Source organism: Bombina bombina, chromosome 7 (assembly GCF_027579735.1).
Source record: "Bombina bombina isolate aBomBom1 chromosome 7, aBomBom1.pri, whole genome shotgun sequence".
Taxonomy (NCBI): Eukaryota; Metazoa; Chordata; class Amphibia; order Anura; family Bombinatoridae; genus Bombina; species Bombina bombina.
The window spans coordinates 96462917-96485716 of NC_069505.1; the positions used below are offsets into that span (position 1 = coordinate 96462917).

At 40.4% G+C, this 22800-nt stretch overlaps 1 protein-coding gene across 2 annotated transcripts in view; it reads right to left on the reverse strand.

Annotated features, from left to right (window-relative positions):
* The window catches only part of DEAF1 (DEAF1 transcription factor), a 150124-nt gene that overhangs the window by 26717 nt on the left and 100607 nt on the right, over positions 1-22800 (reverse strand). The window lies entirely within an intron of this gene.

Here is a 22800-nt window from a genome sequence, read left to right on the forward strand (position 1 = left end):
TGTCTGAATGAAAAATCAGATAAGGAGAATCACAATGTAAGGCAGATAACTCAGAGACTCTTCGAGCCGAGGAAATCGCCATTAAAAACAGAACTTTCCAAGATAACAACTTGATATCAATGGAATGAAGGGGTTCAAACGGAACAACCTGTAAAACATTAAGAACTAAGTTCAAACTCCATGGTGGAGCAACAGTTTTAAACACAGGCTTGATCCTAGCTAAAGCCTGACAAAAAGCTTGAACGTCCGGAACTTCTGACAGACGTTTGTGTAAAAGAATGGACAGAGCTGAAATCTGTCCCTTTAAGGAACTAGCGGATAAACCCTTTTCTAAACCTTCTTGTAGAAAAGACAATATCCTCGGAATCCTAACCTTACTCCATGAGTAACTCTTGGATTCGCACCAATATAAGTATTTGCGCCATATCTTATGGTAAATCTTTCTGGTAACAGGCTTCCTAGCCTGTATTAAGGTATCAATAACTGACTCAGAAAAACCACGTTTTGATAAAATCAAGCGTTCAAAGTCAGCTTCAGAGAAATTAGATTTTGATGTTTGAAGGGACCCTGGATCAGAAGGTCCTGTTTCAGAGGTAGCGACCAAGGTGGACAGGATGACATGTCCACTAGATCTGCATACCAAGTCCTGCGTGGCCATGCAGGCGCTATTAGAATCACTGATGCTCTCTCCTGTTTGATTCTGGCAATCAATCGAGGAAGCATCGGGAAGGGTGGAAACACATAAGCCATCCCGAAGGTCCAAGGTGCTGTCAAAGCATCTATCAGAACCGCTCCCGGATCCCTGGATCTGGACCCGTAACGAGGAAGCTTGGCGTTCTGTCGAGACGCCATGAGATCTATCTCTGGTTTGCCCCAACGTCGAAGTATTTGGGCAAAGACCTCCGGATGAAGTTCCCACTCCCCCGGATGAAAAGTCTGACGACTTAAGAAATCCGCCTCCCAGTTCTCCACTCCCGGGATGTGGATTGCTGACAGGTGGCAAGAGTGAGACTCTGCCCAGCGAATTATCTTTGATACTTCCATCATTGCTAGGGAGCTTCTTGTCCCTCCCTGATGGTTGATGTAAGCTACAGTCGTGATGTTGTCCGACTGAAACCTGATGAACCCCCGAGTTGTTAACTGGGGCCAAGCCAGAAGGGCATTGAGAACTGCTCTCAATTCCAGAATGTTTATTGGTAGGAGACTCTCCTCCTGATTCCATTGTCCCTGAGCCTTCAGAGAATTCCAGACAGCACCCCAACCTAGTAGGCTGGCGTCTGTTGTTACAATTGTCCAGTCCGGCCTGCTGAATGGCATCCCCCTGGACAGATGTGGCCGAGAAAGCCACCATAGAAGAGAATTTCTGGTCTCTTGATCCAGATTCAGAGTAGGGGACAAGTCTGAGTAATCCCCATTCCACTGACTTAGAAAGCACAATTGCAGCGGTCTGAGATGTAGGCGTGCAAAGGGTACTATGTCCATTGCTGCTACCATTAAGCCGATCACCTCCATGCATTGAGCTACTGACGGGTGTTGAATGGAATGAAGGACACGGCATGCATTTTGAAGCTTTGTTAACCTGTCTTCTGTCAGGTAAATCTTCATTTCTACAGAATCTATAAGAGTCCCCAAGAAGGGAACTCTTGTGAGTGGAAAGAGAGAACTCTTCTTTTCGTTCACCTTCCATCCATGAGACCTTAGAAATGCCAGTACTAACTCTGTATGAGACTTGGCAGTTTGAAAGCTTGAAGCTTGTATCAGAATGTCGTCTAGGTACGGAGCTACCGCAATTCCTCGCGGTCTTAGTACCGCCAGAAGAGCACCCAGAACCTTTGTGAAGATTCTCGGAGCCGTAGCCAATCCGAATGGAAGAGCTACAAACTGGTAATGCCTGTCTAGAAAGGCAAACCTTAGATACCGGTAATGATCTTTGTGAATCGGTATGTGAAGGTAAGCATCCTTTAAATCCACTGTGGTCATGTACTGACCCTTTTGGATCATGGGTAAAATTGTCCGAATAGTTTCCATTTTGAACGATGGAACTCTTAGGAATTTGTTTAGGATCTTTAAATCCAAGATTGGCCTGAAAGTTCCCTCTTTTTTGGGAACCACAAACAGATTTGAGTAAAACCCTTGTCCTTGTTCCGACCGCGGAACCGGATGGATCACTCCCATTAATAAAAGATCTTGTACGCAGCGTAGAAACGCCTCTTTCTTTATTTGGTTTGTTGACAACCTTGACAGATGAAGTCTAGAAGGTATCCCTGAGATATGATCTCTAACGCCCAGGGATCCTGAACATCTCTTGCCCAAGCCTGGGCGAAGAGAGAAAGTCTGCCCCCCACTAGATCCGTTCCCGGATCGGGGGCCCTTGATTCATGCTGTCTTAGGGGCAGCAGCAGGTTTCCTGGCCTGCTTGCCCTTGTTCCAGGACTGGTTAGGTCTCCAGCCTTGTCTGTAGCGAGCAACAGCTACTTCCTGTTTTGGTGCAGAGGAAGTTGATGCTGCTCCTGCTTAGAAATTACGAAAGGAACGAAAATTAGACTGTCTAGCCTTAGGTTTGGCTCTGTCTTGAGGCAGGGCATGGCCTTTACCTCCTGTAATGTCAGCGATAATTTCTTTCAACCCGGGCCCGAATAAGGTCTGCCCTTTGAAAGGTATATTAAGCAATTTAGATTTAGAAGTAACGTCAGCTGACCAGGATTTTAGCCACAGTGCTCTGCGTGCCTGAATGGCGAATCCGGAATTCTTAGCCGTAAGTTTAGTTAAATGTACTACGGCATCTGAAATAAATGAGTTAGCTAACTTAAGGGCTTTAAGCTTGTGTGTAATCTCATCTAATGGAGCTGATTCAAGTGTCTCTTCCAGAGACTCAAACCAAAATGCTGCTGCAGCCGTGACAGGCGCAATGCATGCAAGAGGTTGCAATATAAAACCTTGTTGAACAAACATTTTCTTAAGGTAACCCTCTAACTTTTTATCCATTGGATCTGAAAAGGCACAGCTATCCTCCACCGGGATAGTGGTACGCTTAGCTAAAGTAGAAACTGCTCCCTCCACCTTAGGGACCGTTTGCCATAAGTCCCGTGTGGTGGCGTCTATTGGAAACATCTTTCTAAATATCGGAGGGGGTGAGAACGGCACACCGGGTCTATCCCACTCCTTAGTAACAATTTCAGTAAGTCTCTTAGGTATAGGAAAAACGTCAGTACTCCGCCGGTACCCCGCAAAATATTTATCCAACCTACACATTTTCTCTGGTATTGCAACTGTGTTACAATCATTCAGAGCCGCTAACACCTCCCCTAGTAATACACGGAGGTTTTCCAGCTTAAATTTAAAATTTGAAATATCTGAATCCAGTTTGTTTGGATCAGAACCGTCACCCGCAGAATGAAGCTCTCCGTCCTCATGTTCTGCAAATTGTGACGCAGTGTCTGACATGGCCCTAATATTATCAGCGCACTCTGTTCTCACCCCAGAGTGATCACGCTTACCTCTTAGTGCTGGTAATTTAGCCAAAACTTCAGTCATAACAGTAGCCATATCCTGTAATGTGATTTGTAATGGCCGGTCAGATGTACTCGGCGCTACAATATCACGCACCTCCCGAGCGGGAGATGCAGGTACTGACACGTGAGGCGAGTTAGTCGGCATAACTCTCCCCTCGTTGTTTGGTGAAATATGTTCAATTTGTACAGATTGACTTTTATTTAAAGTAGCATCAATACAGTTAGTACATAAATTTCTATTGGGCTCCACTTTGGCTTTAGCACATATAGCACAGATATCTTCCTCTGAATCAGACATGTTTAACACACTAGCAAATAAACTAGCAACTTGGAAATACTTTTCAAGTAATTTACTATAATATGAAAACGTACTGTGCCTATAAGAAGCACAGAAAAAGTTATGACAGTTGAAAATTAATAAACTGAAAAGTTATAGCATCAAATCTTTGTAAAAAACACAATTTTAGCAAAGGATTGCTCCCATTAGCAAAGGATAACTAACCCTGATAGCAGAAAAAAAAAAAAATAATAAATACAGAAATAAACGTTTTTTTATCACAGTCAACTACAATCTCACAGTTCTGCTGTGAGTGATTACCTCCCTCAAAACAAGTTTTGAAGACCCCTGAGTTCTGTAGAGATGAACCGGATCATGCAGGGAAGACAATAAACTTCTAACTGAATCTCCCCCTCACACATAACAGTGAGAGAGATCAGTAAACTGTCATAAATTAAATAAAACGACTGCCAAGTGGAAAAAAAAATAGTGCCCAAAACATTTTTTCACCCAGTACCTCAGAAAATTAAACGATTTTACATGCCAGCAAAAAACGTTTAACATTAATAAATTGAGTGTTATTAAAAAGCCTGTTGCTAGTCCCTGCAAATTAGGCTAAAGTTTTATGCATACAGTATAATTCCAGTGAAGTGCCATTCCCCAGAATACTGAAGTGTAAAATATACATACATGACAGCCTGATACCAGTTGCTGCTACTGCATTTAAGGCTGAGTTTACATTATATCGGTATGGCAGAATTTTCTCATCAATTCCATTGTCAGAAAATAATAAGCTGCTACATACCTCTTTGCAGATTAATCTGCCCGCTGTCCCCTGATCTGAAGTTTACCTCTCCTCAGATGGCCGAGAAACAGCAATATGATCTTAACTACTCCGGCTAAAATCATAGAAAAACTCAGGTAGATTCTTCTTCAAATTCTACCAGAGAAGGAATAACACACTCCGGTGCTATTATAAAATAACAAACTTTTGATTGAAGGTATGAAACTAAGTATAATCACCACAGTCCTCTCACACATCCTATCTATTCGTTGGGTGCAAGAGAATGACTGGTAATGGCAGTTAGGGGAGGAGCTATATAGCAGCTCTGCTGGGTGAATCCTCTTGCACTTCCTGTTGGGGAGGAGTTAATATCCCATAAGTAATGGATGATCCGTGGACTGGATACACTTAACAAGAGAAAGAGAATCTCAGAAACTGATAGTGATCTGGATGGATTGGAATATGAAGATATGCATCCTGTAAGTCTATTGTAGAGATATAATGCCCTTGCTGAACAAAAAGGCAGAATAGTCCTTATAGTCACCATTTTGAATGTTGGTATCCTTACATAACGATTCAATATTTTTAGATCCAGAACTGGTCTGAAGGAATTCTCCTTCTTTGGTACAACGAACAGATTTGAGTAAAACCTCAGACCCCGTTCCAGAATTGGAACTGGCACAATTACCCCAGCCGACTCTAGGTCTGAAACACATTTCAGAAACGCCTGAGCCTTTACTGGGTTTACTGGAATGCGTGAGAGAAAAAATCTTCTCACAGGCAGTCTTACTTTGAAACCTATTCTGTACCCTTGTGAAACAATGTTCTGAATCCAAAGACTTTGAATCGAATTGATCCAAACATCTTTGAAAAATCGTAACCTGCCCCCTACCAGCTGTGCTTGGAATGAGGGCCGCACCTTCATGCGGATTTGGGAGCTGGTTTTGACTTTCTAAAAGGCTTGGATTTATTCCAGACTGGAGAAGGTTTCCAAACGGAAACTGTTCCTTTAGGGGAAGGGTAAGGCTTTTGTTCCTTATTCTGACGAAAGGAACGAAAACGATTAGCAGCCCTATATTTACCTTTAGATTTTTTGTCCTGAGGCAAAAAGGCTCCCTTCCCCCCAGTAACAGTTGAAATTATTGAATCCAACTGAGAACCAAATAATTTATTACCTTGGAAAGAAAGAGAAAGCAACGTTGACTTAGAAGTCATATCTGCATTCCAAGACTTAAGCCATAAAGCTCTTCTAGCTAAAATAGCTAAAGACATATACCTGACATCAATTCTAATGATATAAAAAATGGAATCACAAACAAAGTTATTAGCATGTTGAAAAAGTTTAACAATGCTATAAGCATTATGGTCTGACACTTGTTGCGCTAAAGCCTCCAACCAGAAGGTGGAAGCTGCAGCAACATCAGCCAAAGAAATAGCAGGTCTGAGAAGATTACCTGAACATAAATAAGCCTTCCTTAGAAAGGATTCAAGCTTCCTATCTAAAGGATCCTTAAAAGAAGTACTATCTGCCGTAGAGAGAGTAGAGATAGCCCCATCAACTTTGGGGATTTTTTCCCAAAACTCTAATCTATCAGATGGCAAAGGGTACAATTTCTTAAACCTTGGAGAAGGAGTAAACAAAGTACCCAGACTATTCCATTCCCTAGAAATTACTTCTGAAATAGCATCAGGAACTGGAAAAACTTCTGGAATAACTACATGAGGTTTAAAAACTGAATTTAAACGCTTATTAGTTTTAGTATCAAGAGGACGTGACTCCTCCATATCTAATGCAATCAACACTTCTTTAAGTAAGGAACGAATAAACTCCATCTTAAACAAATATGAAGATTTATCAGTGTCAATATCTGAGGCAGAATCTTCTGAACCAGATAGATCCTCATCAGAAATAGATAAGTCAGAATGATGGCGGTCATTTAAAAATTCATCTGAAATATGAGAAGTTTTAAAAGACCTTTTACGTTTACTAGAAGGAGGAATAACAGACAGAGCCTTCCGAATAGAATTAGAAACAAATTCTTTTACATTAACAGGAACATCCTGAACATTAGATGTTGAAGGAACAACAACAGGTAATGGATTATTACTAATGGAAATATTATCTGAGTTTTTATAGTTTATCATGACAACTAACACAAACTACAGCCGGAGGAACAGTTACCAAAAGTTTACAACAAATGCACTTAGTTTTGGTAGAACCGACATCAGGCAGCGTCTTTCCAGAAGTAGATTCTGATCCAGGGTCAGGTAGTGCAATATGTAATAGAAAAATCAACATATAAAGCAAAATTATCAAATTCCTTAAATGACAGTTTCAGGAATGGGAAAAAATGCAAATTTTTTCCCATTCCTGAAACTGTCATTTAAGGAATTTTTGCATATTTTTTGGCGCCAAAAACGTCCGCAACACACATAAGTCAAAAAATGACGCGACCACGTGTAAACTTCCGGTGTCAACTATGACGCCGGAAATGACGATATTTTTGCGCCAAAAAAGTCTTGTGCCAAAAATGACGCAATAAATTGAAGCATTTTCTGCACCCGCAAGCCTAACAGCCCGCAATTTAGAAAAAAAGTCAATTGAAAATTTTTAAGGTAAGAAAAATATAAATTCATATGCATTTTCCCAAAAAAATGAAACTGACAGTCTGAAAGAAGGAATACTGATTATCCTGAATCATGGCAAATATAAGTTTAACACATATATTTAGAACTTTACATATAAAGTGCCCAACCATAGCTTAGAGTGTCATGAATAAAATAAGACTTACTTACCCTAAGACACTCATCTACATATAGTAGATAGCCAAACCAGTACTGAAACGAGAATCAGCAGAGGTAATGGTATATAAGAGTATATCGTCGATCTGAAAAGGGAGGTAGGAGAAGAAATCTCTACGACCGATAACAGAGAACCTATGAAATAGATCCCCTAGAGGAAGACCATGGTATTCAAATAGGCAATACTCTCTTCACATCCCTCTGACATTCACTGCACTCTGAGAGGAAAACCGGGCTTCAGCCTGCTGCGAAGCGCATATCAACGTAGAATCTAGCACAAACTTACTTCACCACCTCCATGGGAGGCAAAGTTTGTAAAAACTGAATTGTGGGTGTGGTGAGGGGTGTATTTATAGGCATTTTGAGGTTTGGGAAACTTTGCCCCTCCTGGTAGGAATGTATATCCCATACGTCACTAGCTCATGGACTCTTGCCAATTACATGAAAGAAACCTTTGCGTTTCATGCCTACAGCACAGTGTGCTAGTTAAATGGAAATAAAATAGCAACAATAATCTGACCTTGCGCTTTAGAATATTTTGTCATTATTCTATTGTTTGCATAGAACTGTGTTTGAAAAGAACAGAAGCAATATTACAATACACAAGTATTAACAAAAATATTTCTGTTAAACACTATAACTGTTTTTAGTGAGAGTTTTTACTGTGCACATGCACACAAAGCATATCTAGATATGCTCCAGGAAGCAGCATTTTAAACAGGGAGTCTTCTCTGTGAGCTAGTGGTGCCTTATAGAATGTAAATTGAGCTATCGCTGGCGTAATACAAGGTACTTCTAACTCCAAGAAAGGACATTCTGTTCAAAATGCTGGTCTATGAAGCAGATCTAGAAATGCTTCACATTCACACTCATGCTCATATTTAAACTTGATCTGCAGTTATATGGATTCCAGTTTTGGGTAGAAAGTCCCTTTAAATAAGGACTAGTTGAAGGGGGTGGAGCTATCTGCCGAACGGAGTGGAAGCAATTTGCAGAGGCTCCTTGAAAAATTTATAATTTTGAACAGTGTGGCCGGCAGAACTTTTCTAATAGTATTTTAAATAGGCTGGTTTGTCAGGATGTACTGAGGAGCAAAGAGCTGAACCACTTTATTAGCCGGATCCAGCGCTGTTAGGCGACTTTGAAGGAGATAGAGGAGCCGCTGTGGTGAATCGAGTAGCGCACCCCTGTTACACATACTGGAACTGTTATATACCTGCTCCGAGATCTGAGACTCTAACTCTACAAACCATCAGAAAACCTGCAGTCGGTTTGCGACTCCGGAGGGACGGGGCTCCGCTCCGGAGCCGCTATTGCAGTCCTGTGAGTCTCCGGAGGTATATACAGCAGGGGACTAGTCTGATCCAGTGCGGCTGTCCGATTGAAGCATCCCAGAAAGGTGAGCGAATACTGGGGATAATCCTGGGAAGGATCTGATGTTTTGTTAACGCAGCTTAATAAAAATAGAGTAATCTGAGCTGGGGAGAGACATAACAATTTCAACAAAGCAGAAGGAAAGTCAGTGGCGCGAAAAGACGCCATTTTAGAGACAACCCCACACAGTGTCAGTATATAACGGCCTTGCTGGTAAAGACAAGTCTGCCTTAAATAAACATAATTGGTGAGAGAAGAAGGGCAGATTGCATCGGAAGGCTCCTAACACTTTGAATACAGCTCACATTTAAAAAGATAACAGAACAGAGTGACGAGCTGAATGGGAGTTTTTTCTCTCTCAATTTTATATGTGACACACACGGGGCAGATAACTTTTAAGCTCTACAGATTACAGGCAGTACTCAGGAAAGCTCACTAAGGCCTAGATTTAGAGTTCGGCGGTAGCCGTCAAAACCAGCGTTAGAGGCTCCTAACGCTGGTTTTGGCCGCCCGCTGGTATTTGGAGTCAGTGATTAAAGGGTCTAACGCTCACTTTACAGCCGCGACTTTTCCATACCGCAGATCCCCCTACGCCATTTGCGTAGCCTATCTTTTCAATGGGATCTTTCTAACGCTGGTATTTAGAGTCGTTTCTGCAGTGAGCGTTAGAGCTCTAACGACAAGATTCCAGCCGCCTGAAAAAAGCAGGAGTTAAGAGCTTTCTGGCTAACGCCGGTTCATAAAGCTCTTAACTACTGTACCCTAAACTACACTAACACCCATAAACTACCTATGTACCCCTAAACCGAGGTCCCCCCACATCGCCGCCACTCGATTAAAATTTTTAACCCCTAATCTGCCGACCGCCACCTACGTTATACTTATGTACCCCTAATCTGCTGCCCCTAACCCCGCCGACCCCTATATTATATTTATTAACCCCTAACTTGCCCCACACAACGTCGCCGCAAGCTACTTAAAATAATTAACCCCTAATCTTCCGACCGCAAATCGCCGCCACCTACGTTATCCCTATGTACCCCTAATCTTCTGCCCCTAACATCGCCGACCCCTATGTTATATTTATTAACCCCTAATCTGCCCCCCACAACGTCGCCGACACCTACCTACACTTATTAACCCCTAATCTGCCGAGCGGACCTGAGCGCTACTATAATAAAGTTATTAACCCCTTATCCGCCTCACTAACCCTATCATAAATAGTATTAACCCCTAATCTGCCCTCCCTAACATCGCCGACACCTACCTTCAATTATTAACCCCTAATCTGCCGACCGGAGCTCACCGCTATTCTAATAAATGTATTAACCCCTAAAGCTAAGTCTAACCCTAACACTAACACCCCCCTAAGTTAAATATAATTTTTATCTAACGAAATAAATTAACTCTTATTAAATAAATTATTCCTATTTAAAGCTAAATACTTACCTGTAAAATAAATCCTAATATAGCTACAATATAAATTACATTTATATTATAGCTATTTTAGGATTAATATTTATTTTACAGGTAACTTTGTATTTATTTTAACCAGGTACAATAGCTATTAAATAGTTAAGAACTATTTAATAGTTACCTAGTTAAAATAATTACAAATTTACCTGTAAAATAAATCCTAACCTAAGATATAATTAAACCTAACACTACCCTATCAATAAAATAATTAAATAAACTACCTACAATTACCTACAATTAACCTAACACTACACTATCAATAAATTAATTAAACACAATTGCTACAAATAAATACAATTAAATAAACTATCTAAAGTACAAAAAATAAAAAAGAACTAAGTTACAGAAAATAAAAAAATATTTACAAACATAAGAAAAATATTACAACAATTTTAAACTAATTACACCTACTCTAAGCCCCCTAATAAAATAACAAAGACCCCCAAAATAAAAAATTCCCTACCCTATTCTAAATTTAAAAAGTTACAAGCTCTTTTACCTTACCAGCCCTGAACAGGGCCCTTTGCGGGGCATGCCCCAAGGATTTCAGCTCTTTTGCCTGTAAAAGAAAACATACAATACCCCCCCCCCCCAACATTACAACCCACCACCCACATACCCCTAATCTAACCCAAACCCCCCTTAAATAAACCTAACACTAAGCCCCTGATGATCTTCCTACCTTGTCTTCACCATGCCAGGTTCACCGATCCGTCCTGGCTCCAAGATCTTCATCCAACCCAAGCGGGGGTTGGCGATCCATAATCCGGTGCTCCAAAGTCTTCCTCCTATCCGGCAAGAAGAGGACATCCGGACCGGCAAACATCTTCTCCAAGCGGCATCTTCTATGTTCTTCCATCCGATGACGACCGGCTCCATCTTGAAGACCTCCAGCGCGGATCCATCCTCTTCTTCCGACGACTAGACGACGAATGACGGTTCCTTTAAGGGACGTCATCCAAGATGGCGTCCCTCGAATTCCGATTGGCTGATAGGATTCTATCAGCCAATCGGAATTAAGGTAGGAATTTTCTGATTGGCTGATGGAATCAGCCAATCAGAATCAAGTTCAATCCGATTGGCTGATCCAATCAGCCAATCAGATTGAGCTCGCATTCTATTGGCTGTTCCGATCAGCCAATAGAATGCGAGCTCAATCTGATTGGCTGATTGGATCAGCCAATCGGATTGAACTTGATTCTGATTGGCTGATTCCATCAGCCAATCAGAAAATTCCTACCTTAATTCCGATTGGCTGATAGAATCCTATCAGCCAATCGGAATTCGAGGGACGCCATCTTGGATGACGTCCCTTAAAGGAACCGTCATTCGTCGTCTAGTCGTCGGAAGAAGAGGATGGATCCGCGCTGGAGGTCTTCAAGATGGAGCCGGTCGTCATCGGATGGAAGAACATAGAAGATGCCGCTTGGAGAAGATGTTTGCCGGTCCGGATGTCCTCTTCTTGCCGGATAGGAGGAAGACTTTGGAGCACCGGATTATGGATCGCCAACCCCCGCTTGGGTTGGATGAAGATCTTGGAGCCAGGACGGATCGGTGAACCTGGCATGGTGAAGACAAGGTAGGAAGATCATCAGGGGCTTAGTGTTAGGTTTATTTAAGGGGGGTTTGGGTTAGATTAGGGGTATGTGGGTGGTGGGTTGTAATGTTGGGGGGGGGGTATTGTATGTTTTCTTTTACAGGCAAAAGAGCTGAACTTCTTGGGGCATGCCCCGCAAAGGGCCCTGTTCAGGGCTGGTAAGGTAAAAGAGCTTGTAACTTTTTAAATTTAGAATAGGGTAGGGAATTTTTTATTTTGGGGGTCTTTGTTATTTTATTAGGGGGCTTAGAGTAGGTGTAATTAGTTTAAAATTGTTGTAATATTTTTCTTATGTTTGTAAATATTTTTTTATTTTCTGTAACTTAGTTCTTTTTTATTTTTTGTACTTTAGATAGTTTATTTAATTGTATTTATTTGTAGCAATTGTGTTTAATTAATTTATTGATAGTGTAGTGTTAGGTTAATTGTAGGTAATTGTAGGTAGTTTATTTAATTATTTTATTGATAGGGTAGTGTTAGGTTTAATTATAACTTAGGTTAGGATTTATTTTACAGGTAAATTTGTAATTATTTTAACTAGGTAACTATTAAATAGTTCTTAACTATTTAATAGCTATTGTACCTGGTTAAAATAAATACAAAGTTACCTGTAAAATAAATATTAATCCTAAAATAGCTATAATATAAATGTAATTTATATTGTAGCTATATTAGGATTTATTTTACAGGTAAGTATTTAGCTTTAAATAGGAATCATTTATTTAATAAGAGTTAATTTATTTCGTTAGATAAAAATTATATTTAACTTAGGGGGGTGTTAGTGTTAGGGTTAGACTTAGCTTTAGGGGTTAATACATTTATTAGAATAGCGGTGAGCTCCGGTCGGCAGATTAGGGGTTAATAATTGAAGTTAGGTGTCGGCGATGTTAGGGAGGGCAGATTAGGGGTTAATACTATTTATGATAGGGTTAGTGAGGCGGATTAGGGGTTAATAACTTTATTATAGTAGCGCTCAGGTCCGCCTCGGCAGATTAGGGGTTAATAAGTGTAGGTAGGTGTCGGCGACGTTGTGGGGGGCAGATTAGGGGTTAATAAATATAACATAGGGGTCGGCGATGTTAGGGCAGCAGATTAGGGGTACATAGGGATAACGTAGGTGGCGGCGGTTTACGGAGCGGCAGATTAGGGGTTAAAAGTGTAATGCAGGGGTCAGCGATAGCGGGGGCGGCAGATTAGGGGTTAATAAGTGTAAGGCTAGGGGTGTTTAGACTCGGGGTACATGTTAGAGTGTTAGGTGCAGACGTAGGAAGTGTTTCCCCATAGGAAACAATGGGGCTGCGTTAGGAGCTGAACGCTGCTTTTTTGCAGGTGTTAGGTTTTTTTTCAGCTCAAACAGCCCCATTGTTTCCTATGGGAGAATCGTGCACGAGCACGTTTTTGAGGCCGGCCGCGTCCGTAAGCAACTCTGGTATCGAGAGTTGTATTTGCGGTAAAAATGCTCTACGCTCCTTTTTTGGAGCCTAACGCAGCATTTGTTTGAACTCTCGATACCAGAGTTAAATTTATGGTGCGGCCAGGAAAAAACCCGCGGAGCGTTAACAGCCCTTTTACCGCCAAACTCCAAATCTAGCCGTTAGTGAACATTCAGACAGAGCTGTAGAAAAGGGGACCTGTCATATTGGACTGTGCACGTTGACTGCAGCTCACACAGTGGCTGGAAAGCTAAACATAATTCTCACTGCATAATTACAGAGCCTGCTCACAGAGATTCTAAAGCCCACTGAGTTATAAAGAGGTGCATTCCTAAAAAGGGACAGATATACATTGCCATACTGGTCTCTTTCCCCTCCATTTCCTGCTGAACGTTGTGTCAGCAGGTCATATCCCAATATCCTTCCCCGTCTTCGTCCAGTGTGGACAATTGCCCTGGGGAACAGAGACTAGTGAAGTAACTCATTCCTCAAACTTCATGACAACCAGATATATGTGGACCCACTCGCATAGAAGAGAGTCACTGAGCTGTAAAATGAGTTAAAGATGTAAAGGTGTGTTTTTAAGTGGTCCAACAACACCACAAAGACCTAGGCACTTTAGCATAAATGTATATAGAATAATACCTCTCTCGCGTCAAGCTGTATCTCTCTCAAGACACCACTTATATGTGCTACTAGAACATACTCTAAGAATAAAGTGGGGCACGATAAACACATGGAATAACACCCTAAGCGGCATAGCGGGGGAGGGTTTCGTGGAAAGAATACAGAGACATAACCCTCAATAAATAAGAGAGAGTGTAGAGGACTCTGGTTTCTACTATTCTCTGATCAGAACTGGGTTAGAGAGGTGGTTGTATCTGAATTCCTGCAAGAAAAGCTAAACCATCTAACTGACCCACAGAGTGAAGTGCTTATCTTGGATATCTACAATGTCGACCAGGAAGGGGGCCAAAGCTGACAGGGGGATGAAGCCCACATCTATGGAGACGTTTTTCAAAACATCCAGAATGCATAAAGCTAAAGATCTTCTTTCAAATGAAGCAGAGGAGGATTTGGAATCTGAAAATGAAGGAGATCTTGAAGATATGAACCCTGTGACTAGGGCAGATCTCCAAACCTTGGTATCTCCAAACCAGGATATCGCATCCAATTTCAAAAAACTGTGGGAGAAGATGGATAGCTTCCAAGAGAAAATTACTAGCAGTATTACTGATATAAAAAATGAGATCTCAGAATTAGGGACTCGGGTGGATTCATTAGAAAACGCAACTGATGAAATGAGTGAGGAGGTTGCTGGAATATCACAAGCGCTAACAACCCAACAGCAAACGATAATGGAGCTGGAAGAGAAGATTGAGGACATTGAAAATAGAAATAGAAGATCTAATATCCGACTTAAAGGGGTCCCTGAGACAATCGGGGCTGAAGATCTATATAACTACCTCCAACAATTATTTCAGGCAATTTTAGGAACACCAGGTGATTCTGAAGTTCAAATAGAAAGAGCCCATAGGGCCCTAAGAGCCAAACCCAAACCAGATCAACCCCCGATAGATGTGATACTCAAGCTTCTGCGATTCCCTGATAGAGAAAAAATATTGTTAGCTGCCAGACAAAATCCCACATTCAAATTCCAAGGCAACGTTATCCAGTTTTTCCAGGACCTATGCATTAAGACCCTGCAGAGACGGTATGCACTTCGACCACTTACCTTCCTCCTCAGAAAACACCACATTCCATACAGATGGGGCTTCCCCTTTGCATGTCGTGAGAAATGGCAAAACAGCTACGATCAAGACCACAGCGGAAATACCTATCTGCAAGTTCTTGGAGTTAGACCCGCCTGAAATCACGGTGGGGGAAACAACAACAGGCTCTTTGGAACTATCCCACTCCCAAGCAAAGCCTCAGAGACCAAGATGGAAAAAGGTCACTAAAAAGAAAGCTAAAACTTGAGACTTGGAAACAAAGATCTAGTGACCCATCTGAAGGTATTTCCAATCTTGCTGTGAGAAGTTGAGATCTAGTTAAAGGTTATTAACCTCATGGAGAAGAAAGAGGTTATAAAGGTACTAGGTCTAAAAGACTATTATATGTTCATTATTTTTTGATTGATATATGTTATTGTGGTTTTTGTTGTGACTACATATAGGATAGACACTGTGTTTGTATTGACACGTTTGCCAACACACTTTTTTACTATAATATGTTATTAGTTATGTTACTGTTTATATTTCTGTTGTTTGGAATCACGGGGTACTACACGCACACTCAATGCTCATCAACCATAGACGGATTGGCGCGATGCTGGGAGCTGTCTTACCAAATGTTAAATAAGATACTCCAGAATAATTTAGCTATTTGTAGGAAGAGAGTAGAGTATAGCCATATTTTTAATAATGTTATTACCTAGAATTATATTGCTCTCGCATAATGCGAGAGGCCTTAACACTGATGTAAAACGAAGGACAGCTATGACTAATTATAGGCGACTGAGAGCTACTGTTATTTTCCTCCAAGAAACACACTTCCTTCACTCCACCATTCCAAAGTATTGGGCAAGGGACTTTCCGCTACAATTCCATTCCACACTAGATTCTAAAAAGAGAGGAGTCTCTATCCTCATACATTCCTCCATTCCCTTTACACATAAAGAAACTATATCAGATAGGGATGGCAGATACCTCCTGGTGTTTGGTCAGATAAGGGGAATATATATACTTTTCTGTAATGTGTATGCTCCTAACGAGCAACAAGACAAATTCTTTCATACTATATCCAATCTACTGACTGGCTGGTCCAGGATGCGCATAATTCTGGCAGGAGACTTTAATGTAGACATACAATCACTGACAGAATACACTGCCATTCTGCAATCTAAAAAGAAACAAAGACAGAGAGAAGTGGCTAAGAACATATTGGAGATGCTTGAGCAGCATACTCTACAGGACACTTGGCGGGTACTGCATGGAAATGCTAGGGACACCACATTTTACTCTTCAGCACACAATAGTTACACGAAGATAGACTATATATACACCATCCAGATCTTACAACCAATAATACAACATATAGATATTCTCCCTTGTGTTTGGTCAGACCATTCAATCACTAAACTCAACCTAGGTAACTTGTCAGACCCGAAGAGAACAAAATCATGGACATATGACCCATCCTGTATTAAAAATCCGCTCATTAAGGATAGAATACTTAAGGATTTAGAGGAATACTGGCAGATCAATATAGACTCCACAGACAACCCTATAATACCATGGGTGGCGCACAAGGCAGTGGTCAGGGGAGTATTGATTAAAGAAAAGACAACATCTAGGAAATAAAATGATCTTCTTCTGAAGCAGCTATATTCAGAGATCAATTCACTAGAGAGGGCACATAAAATAACTAAATCGCACACTACGCTGACACAACTGACAAATAAAAAGCACAGGTTGCAATCCATATTAAATGAACAGTCTATAAAAGGGTCCAGATGGGTTCCCAGGGGAATACTATAAAGCTTTTAGAGATATATTAACACATCACTTGGTGGTGTTTGCCAACCACATTATGGAAGGGGGAGAAATACCTACAGAACTTCTTCAGGCTAGGATAGTGGTGATACCAAAACAAGGGAAGGACCCCACCTTTGTGCTAATTATAGACCGATTTCCCTTATCAACCAGGATCTCAAGATAGTAACAAAAATATTAGCTAACAGATTGAAACATATTCTACCCTCAGTTATACATCCCGATCAAGTCGGATTTATTAAGGACAGGGAAGCCCCAGACAATATCCGTAGAATGGTGTCGGTTATTGATTTTCTTCAGGATAGGGGAGTGCCTTCTCTGATCCTTTCTTTGGATGCGGAGAAGGCATTCGACCGGGTCGATTGGAGATATATGTTGAGGTTGTTGTCAATAATGGGTTTTGAGGGAAGATTCATGAAGGCTATTAAGGGACTGTATTCGACACCTATAGCCCAGGTTAGAGCAATTGGACACCAATCAAAGATTATACGTATTCTTAATGGTACGAGGCAGGGATGTCCCCTCTCACCCTTAATTTTCGCGCTGTGCATAGAGCCCTTAGCTGCATATATACGTAATTGCCCTGATATTTGGGGATTGGAGATAGGGAAGATACATCATAAAATCACCCTGTTTGCAGATGATGTGTTACTAACCATCTCGAAACCATTGATATCGCTGCCTCATGTATATCATGCTATACAACTATTCTCTCAAATATTAGGTTATAAAATTAATGTAGAAAAGTGCGAGGCGATTCCCCTGTCAATACCAAAACACACCATTAAGACGATTGAGACAAATTTTGATTTCAAATGGGTTTCAGATGGGTTAAAATATCTAGGGATAAAACTGACTACCCATTCCTCAAAACTATATGCTGCTAACTATACTCCCCTATACAAAGTAATTAGATCGGACTCGGGAAAATGGAGGAAAATGGGATTCTCCTGGTATGGGAGATTATCTGCCGTCAAGATGACGATTCTGCCCAGAATTATTTATTTGTTTAGGGTCCTTCCAATCAAAGTTAGCAGCTACCCCCCAAGATTAGGTATCTCCGATATAGACTGTTGTATCCACTGATATATAAAAGGAGTAACCAAGGGAAAAGTATGAAAATGAGAGGAACCTCCATATATCCTGAGATGGACTGCAACAACTTTAGCAGCTCAGACAGGTTGTTGACATCTCAATGAAAGAAAGACAAGGAAGACTACAGACGGTTTTCTGGGAAACCTTGCTCAGGGAATTGTTCTTAGATGGGAACCATCATCTCTTTAGAATATACTTATGTGTAGAGCACTATGTGTTTTGCTGTTTGACGTTTTTTTTTTCGTTGTAAGCTACATGTATTTTTCCTGATGTATAAGGAGGAGGTTTGTGGTTAATAACAAATATTTTATCTAAATAAGGACTAGTTTAAAGATAATTCCATAGGTTACCCATGTCCTACTAATTAGCTGAGCTTTTTATTTACAACAACAAGTGGAAAAAAATCCACCAGTTGCAAAACAATACTCTTCTAGCACTCTCTTATGCCGTGGTTCAAAAATAATATAGTGTATATGAAGTGTTCAGGGTGTCACTTTGTTTCACAAACTTGGATTAAAATATCACATCTTTATTTAATTGTTTAAAATCTGGGAAAATAAGTTAAAAACAACAGTCTGGAACTATTAAACCAGAAGTATAATAAATTAAACCACAAACACAATAATATAGGTAAGCTAGAAGTGTGATCACTATTGCTCAAAAAATGATAATAGATATAGCAATGTCAGAAAAACACTGCAAAGGACAATAAATCCAACATAAAGCAAATAGTGATACTGTTTAGGTTTACACAGAAACTGGTCCTACTGCTCCTAAGTTAATAAGAGGGTCAATACGTAAATCATTCTGCTGCAGTGCGGTAATATACCTCAGTAAAACAATATAGATAGCTAAATTATATAGAGACCCTAGTATGTCTGAATCAAAATCAGAGGAGCATAGATATGGCCACGTATCTGAAAGATATAACAGTGCACTGTGAGAGAAATGCTGGAGATAAATGTTACTATATATACAAATGAGAATGGCGTATGGAATAGTTGCCAACTTATGTAGTCTGATTGCAAATAAGTAAGCAAGATATTAGGATAAGCAATGCACCATATATGGTATAACACTACCAGTATTCTCCATTACCAGTTAAAGTGGATCAAAATATGGCTTGCAACGAACCAGCTGTTAGCCCTGCTAGGCTACTGTGTATTAGCTGGGTTCACAGCATGCATATATATATATAATGACTAAATGCTAGCGTATAGCTATTGAAATAATACTAGCGTAGCTGTAAATTAAATAAATATGGCTGTGAACTAGCCTTATTAGCTGAGCTATCTGCTAAAAAATGCTCTCTCTGTATATCACACAGAGCACACAAACAATTTTATATATAAATATAAACACCCCCCAAAGGCTTCTATTTAATACTAAGCAGGAAACCAAAAAAAGAAAGATACTTTTTTGACTCACATTGTAGCGGACAACTTTTTCATACATGGCAGGGTCCCTTTAATTTTATCTCTACACACCCTAGACTAGAGACAGAGGCCTAGATTTGGAGTTCGGCGGTAGCCGTCAAAACCAGCGTTAGAGGCTCCTAACGCTGGTTTTGGCCGCCCGCTGGTATTTAGAGTCAGTGATTAAAGGGTCTAACGCTCACTTTTCAGCCGCGACTTTTCCATACCGCAGATCCCCCTACGCCATTTGCGTAGCCTATATTTTCAATGGGATCTTTCTAACGCTGGTATTTAGAGTCGTTTCTGAAGTGAGCGTTAGAGCTCTAACGACAAGATTCCAGCCGCCTGAAAATAGCAGGAGTTAAGAGCTTTCTGGCTAACGCCGGTTTATAAAGCTCTTAACTACTGTACCCTAAAGTACACTAACACCCATAAACTACCTATGTACCCCTAAACCGAGGTCCCCCCACACCGCCGCCACTCGATTAAAATTTTTAACCCCTAATCTGCCGACCGCCACCTACGTTATACTTATGTACCCCTAATCTGCTGCCCCTAACCCCGCCGACCCCTGTATTACATTTATTAACCCCTAACTTGCCCCCCCACAACGTCGCCGCCCAGCTACTTAAAATAATTAACCCCTAATCTTCCGACCGCAAATCGCCGCCACCTACGTTATCCCTATGTACCCCTAATCTGCTGCCCTAACATCGCCGACCCCTATATTATATTTATTAACCCCTAATCTGCCCCCCTCAACGTCGCCGACACCTGCCTACACTTATTAACCCCTAATCTGCCGAGCGGACCTGAGCGCTACTATAATAATGTATTAACCCCTAATCCGCCTCACTAACCCTATCATAAATAGTATTAACCCCTAATCTGCCCTCCCTAACATCGCCGACACCTAACTTCAATTATTAACCCCTTAATCTGCCGACCGGAGCTCACCGCTATTCTAATAAATGTATTAACCCCTAAAGCTAAGTCTAACCCTAACACTAACACCCCCCTAAGTTAAATATAATTTTTATCTAACGAAATAAATTAACTCTTATTAAATAAATTATTCCTATTTAAAGCTAAATACTTACCTGTAAAATAAATCATAATATAGCTACAATATAAATTATAATTATATTATAGCTATTTTAGGATTAATATTTATTTTACAGGCAACTTTGTTATTATTTTAACCAGGTAAAATAGCTATTAAATAGTTAAGAACTATTTAATAGTTACCTAGTTAAAATAATAACAAATTTACCTGTAAAATAAATCCTAACCTAAGTTATAATTAAACCTAACACTACACTATCAATAAATTAATTAAACACAATTCCTACAAATAAATACAATTAAATAAACTAGCTAAAGTACAAAAAATAAAAAAGAACTAAGTTACAGAAAATAAAAAAATATTTACAAACATAAGAAAAATATTACAACAATTTTAAACTAATTACACCTACTCTAAGCCCCCTAATAAAATAACAAAGCCCCCCAAAATAAAAAATTCCCTACCCTATTCTAAATTAAAAAAGTTACAAGCTCTTTTACCTTACCAGCCCTGAACAGGGCCCTTTGCGGGGCATGCCCCAAGAATTTCAGCTCTTTTGCCTGTAAAAAAAAACATATAATACCCCCCCCCCCCAACATTACAACCCACCACCCACATACCCCTAATCTAACCCAAACCCCCCTTAAATAAACCTAACACTAAGCCCCTGAAGATCTTCCTACCTTGTCTTCACCATCCAGGTATCACCGATCCGTCCTGGCTCCAAGATCTTCATCCAACCCAAGCGGGGGTTGCCGATCCATAATCCGGTCCAGAAGAGGCTCCAAAGTCTTCCTCCTATCCGGCAAGAAGAGGACATCCGGACCGGCAAACATCTTCTCCAAGCGGCATCTTCGATCTTCTTCCATCCGGAGCGAAGCGGCAGGATCCTGAAGACCTCCAGCGCGGAACATCCATCCGGCCCGACGACGGAACGACGAATGACTGTTCCTTTAAGGGACGTCATCCAAGATGGCGTCCCTCGAATTCCGATCAGCCAATAGAATGCGAGCTCAATCTGATTGGCTGATTGGATCGGCCAATCGGATTGAACTAGATTCTGATTGGCTGATTCCATCAGCCAATCAGAAAATTCCTACCTTAATTCCGATTGGCTGATAGAATCCTATCAGCCAATCGGAATTCGAGGGACGCCATCTTGGATGACGTCCCTTAAAGGAACAGTCATTCGTCGTTCAGTCGTCGGTCCGGATGGATGTTCCGCGCTGGAGGTCTTCAGGATCCTGCCGCTTCGCTCCGGATGGAAGAAGATCGAAGATGCCGCTTGGAGAAGATGTTTGCCGGTCCGGATGTCCTCTTCTTGCCGGATAGGAGGAAGACTTTGGAGCCTCTTCTGGACCGGATTATGGATCGCCAACCCCCGCTTGGGTTGGATGAAGATCTTGGAGCCAGGACGGATCGGTGATACCTGGATGGTGAAGACAAGGTAGGAAGATCTTCATGGGCTTAGTGTTAGGTTTATTTAAGGGGGGTTTGGGTTAGATTAGGGGTATGTGGGTGGTGGGTTGTAATGTTGGGGGGGGGTATTGTATGTTTTTTTTTACAGGCAAAAGAGCTGAAATTCTTGGGGCATGCCCCGCAAAGGGCCCTGTTCAGGGCTGGTAAGGTAAAAGAGCTTGTAACTTTTTTAATTTAGAATAGGGTAGGGAATTTTTTATTTTGGGGGGCTTTGTTATTTTATTAGGGGGCTTAGAGTAGGTGTAATTAGTTTAAAATTGTTGTAATATTTTTCTTATGTTTGTAAATATTTTTTTATTTTCTGTAACTTAGTTCTTTTTTATTTTTTGTACTTTAGCTAGTTTATTTAATTGTATTTAATTGTAGGAATTGTGTTTCATTAATTTATTGATAGTGTAGTGTTAGGTTAATTGTAGGTAATTGTAGGTAGTTTATTTAATTATTTTATTGATAGGGTAGTGTTAGGTTTAATTATAACTTAGGTTAGGATTTATTTTACAGGTAAATTTGTTATTATTTTAACTAGGTAACTATTAAATAGTTCTTAACTATTAATAGCTATTGTACCTGGTTAAAATAATTACAAAGTTGCCTGTAAAATAAATATAAATCCTAAAATAGCTATAATATAATTATAATTTATATTGTAGCTATATTAGGATTTATTTTACAGGTAAGTATTTAGCTTTAAATAGGAATAATTTATTTAATAAGAGATAATTAATTTCGTTAGATTTAAATTATATTTAAGTTAGGGGGGTGTTAGTGTTAGGGTTAGACTTAGCTTTAGGGGTTAATACATTTATTAGAATAGCGGTGAGCTCCAGTCGGAAGATTAGGGGTTAATAATTGAAGTTAGGTGTCGGCGATGTTAGGGAGGGCAGATTAGGGGTTAATACTATTTATGATAGGGTTAGTGAGGCGGATTAGGGGTTA